Source organism: Elephas maximus, chromosome 16, assembly GCF_024166365.1.
Source record: "Elephas maximus indicus isolate mEleMax1 chromosome 16, mEleMax1 primary haplotype, whole genome shotgun sequence".
NCBI lineage: Eukaryota > Metazoa > Chordata > Mammalia > Proboscidea > Elephantidae > Elephas > Elephas maximus.
The window spans coordinates 71,427,348-71,440,000 of record NC_064834.1 but is presented as its reverse complement, the minus strand read 5'-3'; the positions used below and the strand labels follow the sequence as shown (position 1 = coordinate 71,440,000).

The window sequence follows — 12,653 nt, the reverse complement described above, 5'->3', positions numbered from 1 at the left end:
ATCGTTTTCCTGGTAAGAAACTGAAGAAAAAGAAACTGAAGTGGGGCTTTAATACCTTCCGCAGTTCTCACAGTTAGAAAGTGCAGCCCTGAACTGGCTACAGCCCTGAGCTGACTATTTGGCCTCACAGTCCGGGGCTTTCTCCCACTGCTTGCTGGCTTTCCCTGAGGGCGTGCTGAAAGTCCATGCGAAAAGCTTCCCCTGCGACTAGCTCTTCTGGCCAACTTTTAGTGTTGTTTTTCCCCTTTAGTGGTGAGAACAGCTTCAGAACTCCACCTGTGTCCCCACACACCCTCCTCCCTGAATCTCTTGAAGGAGGCTGAGGGTGAAGGCAGCGTCTTAGCATCTCATGGCATCATCACTAAATCTGAAGGTGATGGGGGAGTTGAAGGGGGGAGGGGGGCTCCGAAGATAAAGATGGGGACTTCCCCCAGGACAGCCCAGGGGCACAGTACTCCACTTTTATTTTTAAAGGAATCTTTAAACACGGAGACACACAAACACCCACACAGACACACAGAGACACACATACACAGACATACAGAGACACAGACACATACACACAGATGCACACGCACAAGCACAGACACAGGCATACACATACACACACACACACACACACACACACACTCACACCTTGGCAGGTAAAGGTCTGGAGAGAGTGCCCAGACCTCTGCTGTCCTCACACTCCGCTGACGCCAGGAGGTTGAGAAAGTAGTTGGGCTTGCTAAGGGGGTGTCACAGCGGCCTTTGGAGGACTTGTAGGCTGGCAAATTGCAAAACAATAGGAAAGGAATCCAAGCAAGAAAGTACCACCTGGGTCCTTGTTTTGAAGAGGGTGGAGGTTAACTAGAAAAAGGCCAATTCTTTCTACCATGGCTCCCTTTCCTGGCATCTGAAGCATTTGGGCAATGAGAATCATTTAGGAGTAGAAAGACTGGCGTTGGTTTGCTTTTCGTAGAAAGGATTTCTAGAACAATAAAGTTGAATATGGGAGAGAGCCCTGGTGACACAAGGGTTAAGCAGTTGGCTGCTAACCAAAAGGCTGGTGGTTTGAACCCACCCAGCAGCTCTGCGGGAGAAAGACCTGGCTATCAGTTCCCTTAAAGATTACAACCTAGAAAAACCTATGGGGCAGCTCTATGCTGTCACATGGGGTAGCTATGAGTCAAAATCCACTGAACTGCACCCAACAACAACATTTCAATATTCATTGGAATATTTTGTTATTTAAAACTGGAGCAAACTGGTAAAATCCAAATAAGGTGATCATTCAGTTAATAGTATTGCAACAAGGCCCGTTTTCTGGATTTCATGTTATACAGCAGCTGTGTAAGATGCTGTCGTTGCTGGGTGAAGGTACACAGGGACTCCACTATTTTAGCTACTTCTTTGTGAGTTTAAAATTATTTCAAAATAAAAACCTGAGCAGCTCTCATTGCTGTTTGGATTTTCAGCCAGGAAAGCCTCATCAATAAGGTGTCTTATGGTCATCTGCTTAGGAAAAGTGAGGAATGAAGGTTTTGAAACAATACCATATCTAGCAGCCTGTAAGTTTGCTAGAAGGTAAGGTTAGTACTTGCATATGTATCTCAAGAGTTTTACCATCAAACAACCTGTTAGAACGTGCTACTGAAGTGGTCTGGGACCCTGGATGGCTCTCCAGCCTTCTCTACCGCTGCACTATCGGCTTTTTGGACCAGAAAAATCTCTGTAGTAGGGAATGTCCATTGTAGGATGCTTAGTATCATCCCTGGTCTCTACCTACTATACTAGGTGGTGGTACAACATTCCCTGAGATGTGATAACCAAAAAATGTCTCCAGACATTGCCAAATGCCCCCTGGGGAAAAAAATCGCCCCTGGTTGAGAACCCCTGCTATACTTAGAGGGGAAAGAAAAAAAAAAAAAAAACTCATCTCTGCTTTAAAAAAGAAAATGAAAAGTCAATGAGCAAAGATTCAATTTTTTTTTTTTTTTTTAACACACAATCTCACCCATTCTTTAGTGTCTTGGATCTATATGCTGGCGTTGAAATAGAAATATTTTCTACTTTGAAAACACTGTCTGAAATAGACATTTGAGAACAAAAACTGTATGTAAGGACAAAAAGGGGAGAGTGTGTACAATGCTGGCATTACTGAGTACCGTACAGAGTCATAATTTCACACATGAAGCTAATTGGTGGCATTAAAACATTCTCCTGCTTTAGTTTATGTAAGTCTCTGGGGGCGACACAGCACAGTTCTAAATAGTCTGAGTTTAGTAGAGCGGCAGGACGAAGGAGCCGGCAGCCAGTGCACTGGAGAAGCGGTAAAAATCAGCGCTGAACTTCATCATGGCTTTCTTTGGAGTGTGTATTTATGCGGTGATGTCAGCACGGTATCCTGCAACTGGCTGAAGGTCATGTTCTCTGTTCGTCTGCACAGGATTTAGAAACTATCAGACAGGCTTGCCGGAGAAAAATGACCCGCTGAATCAGCGCATGGCTACCCCTGCCTCCAGCAGGGAAACTGAACAAACAAAAAAATGCATCTTTAAAGGAACTTAAATCCACGGCGGCTCCACTTTTGCCACATGAGCTCCTTGAATTATGGAGGCTGTCCCGTGTCAAGCCACGTATGTTGCCTTAATGTATTTATTTAACCCCGGCCTGCCACTGAGAAGGCAAACCCACCTCAGCACGTGAAGGTCTGTGACAAAGAGAACATTCAGACCTGATCCCGGGTAACAAACACATCAGGAACTAGGAAAGGGAAAGATGTTGCAAGCCCAGCACAATGCTCCACTTTATCCCTGCCTGCAGTCCGACTGTAGTCAGCCAAACTGTACCCTGTTGTTCCCCGAGCAGACCAAGGCGGATGGGGGGCCTGGAGGGAGAGAGGGCTTGGCTGGGCTGCTGGGAGCCACGATGGGTGCAGAGCCTGCATGTCAGGCTGTTACAGCCTCAAGTTTCTCATCAGGAGCCCAGTATTGGCTGGATGCAGAGAAAATTCTGATCTGTTTCATGAGCTCCTGCAGCAATTGGCTGAGCCCACTGGGTCCTGGACCCAGGCAAACCTAGCCCTGCTTCTGGACCAGGGACTGATGCTCATGAACATTGTCTTCAAGTACAAATTCTTCCAATTACAGGATGACGCACTCACAGGCCAATCACGGGTTAGGACTAATCTCAGCTAATGACACGTGCCTTGTTTTTTCTCGGTTAGTACATCTGGCAGTTGGGAGGCAGGTGAATGTCTCTGCTGCCATGTGAGGTAGCCGTGTCTTCCCATCAAATCCAACTGAGATGGCACCCCTGGATTCTCTCTACTGCTCTGGAATCTTTCCATTGCCAGTGACAGAAATACAATTCAGACCGACCTAAACATGAAATATCTAGAACACATTCATGTGCCAGGCACAGTTCTAAGTACCTTCATATTTTAACAACAACCCGAGTGGTAAGACTATCATTATCCCCATTTTATAAATGAAAACATGGAGGCACAAAGAAATTAAGTAACCTGCCTCCAGATCACACAGCTTTTCAGTGATGGCGCTGGGCTTTGAATCCAGGCAGACTGCCTCTGGGCCGTGTTACTTCCATACCAGCTGATATAGCCAAGAAAATGCATAGGCTCCAGTGGCTGGTTTGGATACTGAGGGAACCTGAGACACAAAGGGAGAGCTGCAGGGACTCAGCCCTGTCTGGCTCTTTCTTTCTGCACGTGTCCTATCCATACTCGTCTCTACTCAGAATGCTGGTCTCATTCCCTCCGGCACCAAGCAGCCTGGTCTATGCAGTGGGGAGTGTGGCTACCAGAAGCCTCAGTTAACCAGCCCAGGGGGGAGTGAGCTTCTTTCTCCCATGATGTATCAGTACAGGGAAGGCCACTGGGTTCTGTGAGTACCATGTGGGTTACCAGTTGTCTGAGAGGATGTGAACTAAAACTGGCCAAGGCTAAATCACCTGCCTAGCCCAGTGGACCAAAGCATTGATGGCCCCAATTTCTTACCCTTCCCTGAATACACACTCTTTTCCATATGGCTTGGCAGTTCCTCCCACTAGTAGGAGGAGTCTCTTTGCCACTCTTGTGATTCTGAATTTGGCCGTGTGATTGCTTCAGCTAATGGGATGTGGGTAGATGTGATCCACGCAGAGGCTTGAGGATGCGTTTGGGTATTTCTGTTTCCACCTTTGGGGCTGTGCTATGCCAGGAGACCGTGCCTGGGGCTAGCATGCTGAGAGACCTATGGGGCAGAGCCAAGTGCCCCAGTGGACCTTGCCAACAACCAGATGACCCCCAGGCTGGGCAAGAAACTAACTCATCGACCAGCTGACCTGTGAGCTAAAGCGAGCACCTGTGCCCTTAAGCCTCTGAGTCTTGGTGTTGTTTGCTGCGGAACAACAGCTGAAGGCAGGGGGCACAGTCATCGATAGCCCTACCAGGGCCATGCCGAGTCAGGGAAGTGGTTCTCAGAGGAAAGTGGTGCTCTTAAAAGACAAAGCATTCTGGGGAGACAGAATAATAGCCCTATAGTCCCAAACATTTACTATTTCTTTAATTTTAGGAAGCTTGTTGAGGACATTATTACATTCTCTGGAATTCCTTTCCTGACAATTTTTTGTGGTTAATTTCTCTTAGCTTTGAAAGCCATAAAAATCACTGATTTTCTTAAGTATTCTTTTGCCTTATTAATAATGTACATTCTTTAAATGATTATGTTTGTCTTGGTGCCCAGGAAGCTCAGGATCAAAATTGTGGGTCTGAATTAGTAAGTTTTTAGGCCCTGAAGATATGCAATGTGTTATGCCAAGCTTCCTTCTTATTTCATCACACCATTTTGCCTTCGTTTTCTCTTCTGATTTTAAAAGTCTCTCTCTTGCCTGGACAGTAAGATAAAAAACTCTCACACATTGCTGTGGGAGTGAAAATTGGCACAACGTCTGTGGAGAGCAATTTGGCAACATCAAACTTAAAATGAATATACCCTTTACCCTAGCCGTTTCACTTCTAGGAATTTATCTTACAGTTGCGCTGTAGATGTGAAAAATAATACATACATACATATATATACACACACATATATATATGATTATTCACTGTGGCTTTGTTAGTAATAAAACAAATGTTTGGAAACAGTCTAAATGTGCATTAATGGAGGACTGGTTAAACTATGATACAATTCACATAACAGAATATTAAGCTGCCATTTAAAAATGAGAATGTTATCTATGCAGAAATATGAAAAAGGGCTTGGGATATAGCATTTAATGAGGAAGGCAAAGGGTAGAAGAGTATATATAATACACCGCCTTCCGTGGGGGGCAGATGGATGCAGATATGTATATAAAAACCAGAACCAAACCCACTGCTGTTCAGTCAATTCCAACTCAGCAACCCCTATAGGACAGAGTAGAACTGCCCCATAGGGTTTCCAAGTCTGTAAATCGTTATGAAAGCAGACTGCCACATCTTTCTCCCACAGAGCAGCTCATGGGTTTGAATTGCTGGCCTTTCAGTTAACAGCTCCTCATATGTGTGTGTGTATACATATATGTGTGTATACCCCCCCCCCACACACCATATGCTTGTCTATGCATAGTATATCTCTGAAAGTACACACAAGAAAATTGGGAGCAGCAGCTCACACTAGGGATGAGAGCTGGGGCAAGGAGTGGGAGGGAGACTTTTAATTACATGCCTCTTTGCACTTTTTTTTTCATTTTGAACCATGTTTGTATGTAGCCTAGTCAAAAAAAATAATGAGGAAAAAATTAAATGAGTTTTTCCTGGCTTATTGCATAAGGAATGACCACATGCTTCCTAATGTGGAGAAAAAAAGTCTCTAATTCCTCTAGCAATTCTCTGTATGAGGCAGTCGTGCCTTTATTAAATCATCATTAAATCAGAACACTCACGCACCAAAGGTTTTATACATAGCACCCACTGTTACATTAGATACCACATCAATTCACCAACATTTACCGAGGAACTCTCATGAGCCAGGTCTTTTGTCAGGAGCTGGAAGCAAAAATACTCCTCAGACTCTATCCTTGGCCTTAAGGCAGACACACAGGTGACTAATACACGATGACGAAGTCTAGAATCCGGGAAGGCGGGAGCTGTTGGAGTCATCTTTGTATCTTTAGCACCTGGCATATAGGGTAGGAGACACTTCGGAATGTCTATGGAATGAATGAGTGTTGTGCTAGGTATGGGACAAAGGACACAACTCTGGAGAGGGAAGCAACTAAGAAGTGATGTTGTTCTTAGTTGCCATTGAGTCAGCTCAGAGTCATAGCAGCCTTTTGTGTAACAGAACTAAACAAGCTCCGTGATTGTGGCTATGTTTAAGCCCATAGTGGCAGCCACTGTGTCAATCCATCTCATGAAAGTTTTCCTTCTTTTGTCGCTGGCCCTCTACTTTACCAAGCATGAAGTACTTCTCCAGTGTTTGGTCCCTCCTAATGACATGTCCAAAGTGAGCAAGAGGAAGTCTCACCATTCTCCCTTCTAAAGACATTCTGACTGTACTTCCTCCAAGACTGATTTGTTTGTTCTTCTGACAGTCCACGGTATGGTATATTCAATATTCTTCACCAACACCATAATTCAAATGCATAAATCCTTCTTTGATCTTCCTTTTTCATTGTCCAGCTTTCACATGCTTATGAGGCAATCGAAAAACTTGGGTCAGGTGTACCTTAGTCATCAGAGTGCCTAAGATTGTATTTTAAGATTTTAAAGAAGTCTTTTGCAACTGATTTGCCCAATGCAATGCATCATATGATTTCATGACTGCTGCTTCCATAGGCATTGATTGTGGATCCAAGCAGAACGAATCCTTGACAACTTCATTTCTTCACTTTTTATCATGACGTTGTTTATTGTCTCAGTTGTGACGATTTTAGTTTTTTTCATGTTCAGGAGTAATCCTTACTGAAGGCTGTAGTCTTTGATCTTCATTAATGTTGTTGTTGTTGTGTTGTTAGGTGCCGTCGAGTTGGCTCTGACTCATAGCAACCCTATGCACAACAGAACAAAACACTGCCCAGTATTGTGCCATCCTTACAATCCTTGTTATGTGTGAGCTCATTGTTGTAGCCACTGTGTCAATCCACCTCACAGAGGGTCTTCCTCTTTTCTGCTGACCTTTACTTTGCCAAGCATGATGTTCTTCTCCAGGCACTGATCCCTCCTGACAACATGTCCGAAGTATGTAAGACACAGCCTCGCTATTCTTGCTTCTAAGGAGCAGTCTGGTTGCACTTCTTCCAAGACAGATTTGTTCTATCTTTTGGCAGTCCATGGTATATTCAATATTCTTCGCCAACACCACACTTCAAAGGCATCAACTCTTCTTCAGTTTTCCTTATTCATTGTCCGGCTTTCATATGCATATGATGTGACTGAATATACCATGGCTTGGGTCAGGTGCACCTTAGTCTTCAAGGTGACATCTTTGCTTTTTTTCCTGTGTGTTCCATCTGGTAAGGTCCATGTGTATAAACACAACAAGTGTTGGTGAAAGAAAGTATTTGCAAAATTCTATCATTCGACCTCCGGCATTGTTTCCATCACCAAGGCCATAGCTTCCAACTAATGATCCTTCTTCTTTGTTTCCAGCTTTCGCATTCCAATCACCAGTAATTATCAGTGCATCCTGATTGCATTGATCCTGAAGTCAGCTGCTAAAAACCTTCAATTTCTTCATCTTTGGCCTTAGTGGCTGGTGCATAAATTTGAATAACAATCGTATTAATCGGTCTTCCTTGCAGGTGTAAGGATATTATCTTATCACTGACAGTGTTGTACTTCACGATAGATCTTGAAATGTTCTTTTTGATGATGGATGCAACACCATTCCTCTTAAAGTTGTCATTCCCAGCATAGTAGACTATGTGATTTTCTGATTCAAAATGGCCAATACCAGTCTATTTCAGCTCACTAATGCCTAGGATATCGATGTTTATGCATTCCATTTCATTTTTGTTGATTTCCAATTTTCCTAGATTCATACATCATACATTCCAGGTTCCAATTATTAATGGATGTTCGCAGCTGTTTCATCTCATTTTGAGTCATGCCACATCAGCAAATGAAGGTCCTGAAAGCTTTACTCCATCCACATCATTAAGGTGGACTCTACTTTGAGGAGGCAGCTCTTCCCCAGTTGTCTTTTGAGTGCCTTCCAACCTAGGGGGCTCATCTTCCAGCACTATATCAGACAACGTTCCACAGCTATTCATAAGGTTTTCACTGGCTAAATGCTTTTCAGAAGTAGACTGCCGTGTCCTTCTTCCTCATGTGTCTTAGTCTAGAAGTTCAGCTGAAACGTGTCCTCCATGGGTGACCCTGCTGGTGTCTGAATACCAGTGGCATAGCTTACAGCAACACTCAAGCCCCCACAGTAAAACAAACTGACAGACCTTGAGTATATCCCACCTGAATTTAGAGGCCATCTCAAGAATAGATTTGATGCATTGAACACTAGTAATCTTCATTAATAAGTGCTTCAACTCCTCTTCACTTTCAGCAAGGAAGGTTGTCTCATCCGCATATTGCAGGTTGTTAATCAGTCTCCCTCCAATCCTGATGCCACATTCTTCTTCATATAGTCCAGCTTCTAAGATTATTTGCTCAGAAATTAAATAAAGTGAAAGGATACAACCCTGATGCACACCTTTTCCAATTTTAAACCATACAGTATCCCCTTGGTTCTGTTCAAATGACTGCTTCTTGGTCTATGTACATGTTCCTCATGAGCACAAGCAAGTGTTCTGGAATTCCCTTTCTACGTAATGTCATCCATAATTTGTTATGTTCCACGTCAGTCTAATGTCTTCAGATAGTCAATAAAACACAGGTCAACATCTTTCTGGTATTCTCTGCTTTTGACCAAGATCCATCTGACATCATCAATGATATCCTTCATTCCATGTCCTCTTCTGAATCAGCTGCAGCTGTTTTTAAATTATCTTCAGCAAAATTTGCTAGCATGTGATATTAATGATATTGTTTGATAATTTCTACATTCCGTTTATTTGATCATTTTTCTTTGTAATGGGTACGAATGTGAATCTCTCACAGTTGATTAGCCAGGTAGCTGTCTTCCACATTTTTTGACATAGATGAGAAAGCATTTCCAGTGTTGCATCCATTTGTTGAAGTATCTCAGTTGGTATCTTGCCAATTCCTAGAGCTGTGTTTTTCACCAATGGCGTCAGTGCAGCTTGAACTTCTTCCTTCAGTACCAGAGGTCCTTAATCATAGGCTATCTCATGAAATGATTGAAAGGAAACCAATTCTTTTTGTTACAGTGACTGTGTATGCCTTCTATCTTTCTTTGATGCTTCCGGCATCGTTCAATTTTTTGCCCATTGAATTCTTTAATATAGCACCTTGAGGCTTGAGTTTTCTCTTCATTTCTCTCAGCTTGAGAAACACTGATCATGTTCTTCCTTTTTGGTTTTCTAACTCCAGGTCTTTGCAGATTTTATTATTATACTTTACCCTGTCTTCTTGAACTGCCCTTTGAAATCTTCTGTTCAGCTCCTTTATTTCATCATTTCTTCCATTCACTTTAGCTACTCTGCACTTAAGAACAAGTCTCAGAGTCACTTCTGACATCTCTTTTAGTCTTTTCCTTCTTTCCTGTGTTTTAATGGCCTTTTACTTTCTTCACATACGATGCCTTTGATGTCATCCCACAACTCTTCTTATCTTTAGTCATTAGTGTTTAGCATGTCAAATCTATTCTTGAGATGGTCTCTGAACTCAGGTGAGATGTAGTCAATCTTTGGCTATTGTGGACTTTGATTTTCTTCAGCTTCAACTTGAGCTTGCATATAAGCAATTGATGGTTTACTCCACAGTCAGCCCCTGGCTTTGTCTTGGTTGATAATACTGAACTTCTCCATTGTCTCTTTCCATAGATGTAGTCAGTTTGATTCCTATGTCATCCATCTGGTGAGGTCCGCATGTATAGTTGTTGAAAACAGGAATTTCTGGTGAATAAGTCATTGGTCCTGCAGATTCCTACCAAGCAATCTCCAGTGTTGTTTCTATCACTAAAATTGTATTTTCCAACTGCTGATCCTTCTCTGTTTCCAACTTTTGCATTCCAATTACCAGTACACCTTGATTGCATGTTTAATCAATTTCAGACTGCAGCAATTGGTAAAAATCATCAATTTCTTCATCTTTGGTATTAGTGGTTGATGAGTAAATTTGAATAATAGTTGTATTAACTGGTCTTCCTTCCTTCCCTATAGGCATATGAATATTAACCTATCATTAAAGTGTTGTACTTCAGGGATGATCTTGAAATGTTCTTTTTGACAATGAATGTAATGCCATTACTCTTTGGTTTGTCATTTCTGGCATAGTAAATCATATTGTAGTTGGATTCAAAATGGCCAATACCAGTCCATTTCAGCTCATTAATGCCTAGGATATTAATCTTCAAGCATTTCATTTAATTTTTTTTTTAACATTGTCTAAATCATTTCCTTCTTTTTTTTTTAATTAATTTTTATTAAGCTTTAAGTGAACATTTACCATTCTAATCAGTCTGTCACATGTAAGTTTACATACATCTTACTCCCTTCTCCCACTTGTTCTCCCCCTATTGAGTCAGCCATTTCAGTCTCTCGTTTCGTGCCAATTTTGCCGTCTTCCCTCTCTCTCTATCTTCCCATCCCCCCTCCAGTCAAGAGTTGCCAACACACTCTCCAGTGTCCACCTGATTTAATTAGCTCACTCTTCCTCAGCATCTCTCTCCCCACCCCTAACCAGTCCTTTTCATGCCTGATGAGTTGTCTTCGGGGATGGTTCCTGTCCTGTGCCATCAGAAGTTCTGGGGAGCATTGCCTCTGGGATTCCTCTAGTCGCAGTCATACCATTAAGTATGGTCTTTTTATGAGAATTTGGGGTCTGTATCCCATTGGTCTCCTGCTCCCTCAGGAGTTGTCTGTTATGCTCCCTGATAGGGTAGACATCGATTGTGGCCGGGCACCAACTAGTTCTTCTGGTCTCAGGATAATGTAGGTCTCTGGTTCATGTGGCCCTTTCTGTCTCTTGGGTTCTTAGTTGTCGTGTGACCTTGGTGTTCTTCCTTTGCCTTTGTTCCAGGTGGGTTGAGACCAATTGATGTATCTTAGATGGCCGCTTGTTGGCATTTAGGACCCCAGACGCCACATTTCAAAGTGGGATGCAGAATGTTTTCATAATAGAATTATTTTGCCAACTGACTTAGAAGTCCCCTCAAACCATGTTCCCCAGACCCCAGCCCCTGCTCTGCTGACCTTTGAAGCTTTCATTTTATCCCGGAAACCTCTTTGCTTTTAGTCCAGTCCAATTAGGCTGACCTTCCTTGTATTGAGTGTTGTCTTTCCCTTCACCCAAAGCAGTTCTTATCTACTGATTGATCAATAAAAAACCCTCTCCCTCCCTCCCTCCCTCCCCTCTTTGTAACCACAAAAGTATGTGTTCTTCTCCATTTTTTCTATTTCTCAAGATCTTATAATAGTGGTCTTATACAATATTTGTCCTTTTGCCTCTGACTCATTTCACTCAGCATAATGCCTTCCAGATTCCTCCATGTTATGAAATGTTTCAGAGATTCATCACTGTTCTTTATCGATGCGTAGTATTCCATTGTGTGAATATACCACAATTTATTTAACCATTCATCCGTTGACGGACATCTTGGTTGCTTCCAGCTTTTTGCTATTGTAAACAGAGCTGAAATAAACATGGGTGTGCATATATCTGTTTGTGTGAAGGCTCTTGTATCTCTAGGGTATATTCCGAGGAGTGGGATTTCTGGGTTGTATGGTAGTTCTATTTCTAACTGTTTAAGATAACGCCAGATGGATTTCCAAAGTGGTTGTACCATTTTACAATCCCACCAGCAGTGTATGAGAGTTCCAATCTCTCCGCAGCCTCTCCAACATTTATTATTTTGTGTTTTTTGGATTAATGCCAGTCTAGTTGGTGTGAGATGGAATCTCATCGTAGTTTTAATTTGCATTTCTCTAATGGCTAATGATCGGGAGCATTTTCTCATGTGTCTGTTGGCTGCCTGAATATCTTCTTTAGTGAAATGTGTGTTCATATCCTTTGCCCACTTCGTGATTGGGTTTTTTGTCTTTTTGTGGTTGAGTTTTGACAGAATCATGTAGATTTTAGAGATCAGGCGCTGGTCTGAGATGTCATAGCTGAAAATTCTTTCCCAGTCTGTAGGTGGTCTTTTTACTCTTTTGGTGAAGTCTTTAGATGAGCATAGGTGTTTGATTTTTAGGAGCTCCCAGTTATCTGGTTTCTCTTCATCATTTTTGGTAATGTTTTGTATTCTGTTTATGCCCTGTATTAGGGCTCCTAGGGTTGTCCCTATTTTTTCTTCCATGATCTTTATCGTTTTAGTCTTTATATTTAGGTCTTTGATCCACTTGGAGTTAGTTTTTGTGCATGGTGTGAGGTATGGGTCCTGTTTCATTCTTTTGCAAATGGATATCCAGTTATGCCAGCACCATTTGTTAAAAAGACTATCATTTCCCCAACTGACTGACACTGGGCCTTTGTCAAATATCTGCTGCTCATACATGGATGGATTTATATCTGGGTTCTCAATTCTGTTCCATTGGTCTATGTGCCTGTTGTTGTA

The 12,653-nt window shown here is 42.4% G+C and overlaps 1 long non-coding RNA gene across 1 annotated transcript in view; it reads left to right on the top strand.

Moving 5' to 3' along the window:
* The first annotated feature begins 316 nt into the window (after positions 1-316).
* LOC126059338 (uncharacterized) overlaps positions 317-12,653 on the top strand; it is a 34,576-nt gene continuing 22,239 nt past the window's right edge. Inside the window, exon 1 of the long non-coding RNA XR_007513421.1 lies at positions 317-373. This is a non-coding gene — a long non-coding RNA (uncharacterized LOC126059338). The remainder of the gene's footprint in view (positions 374-12,653) is intronic.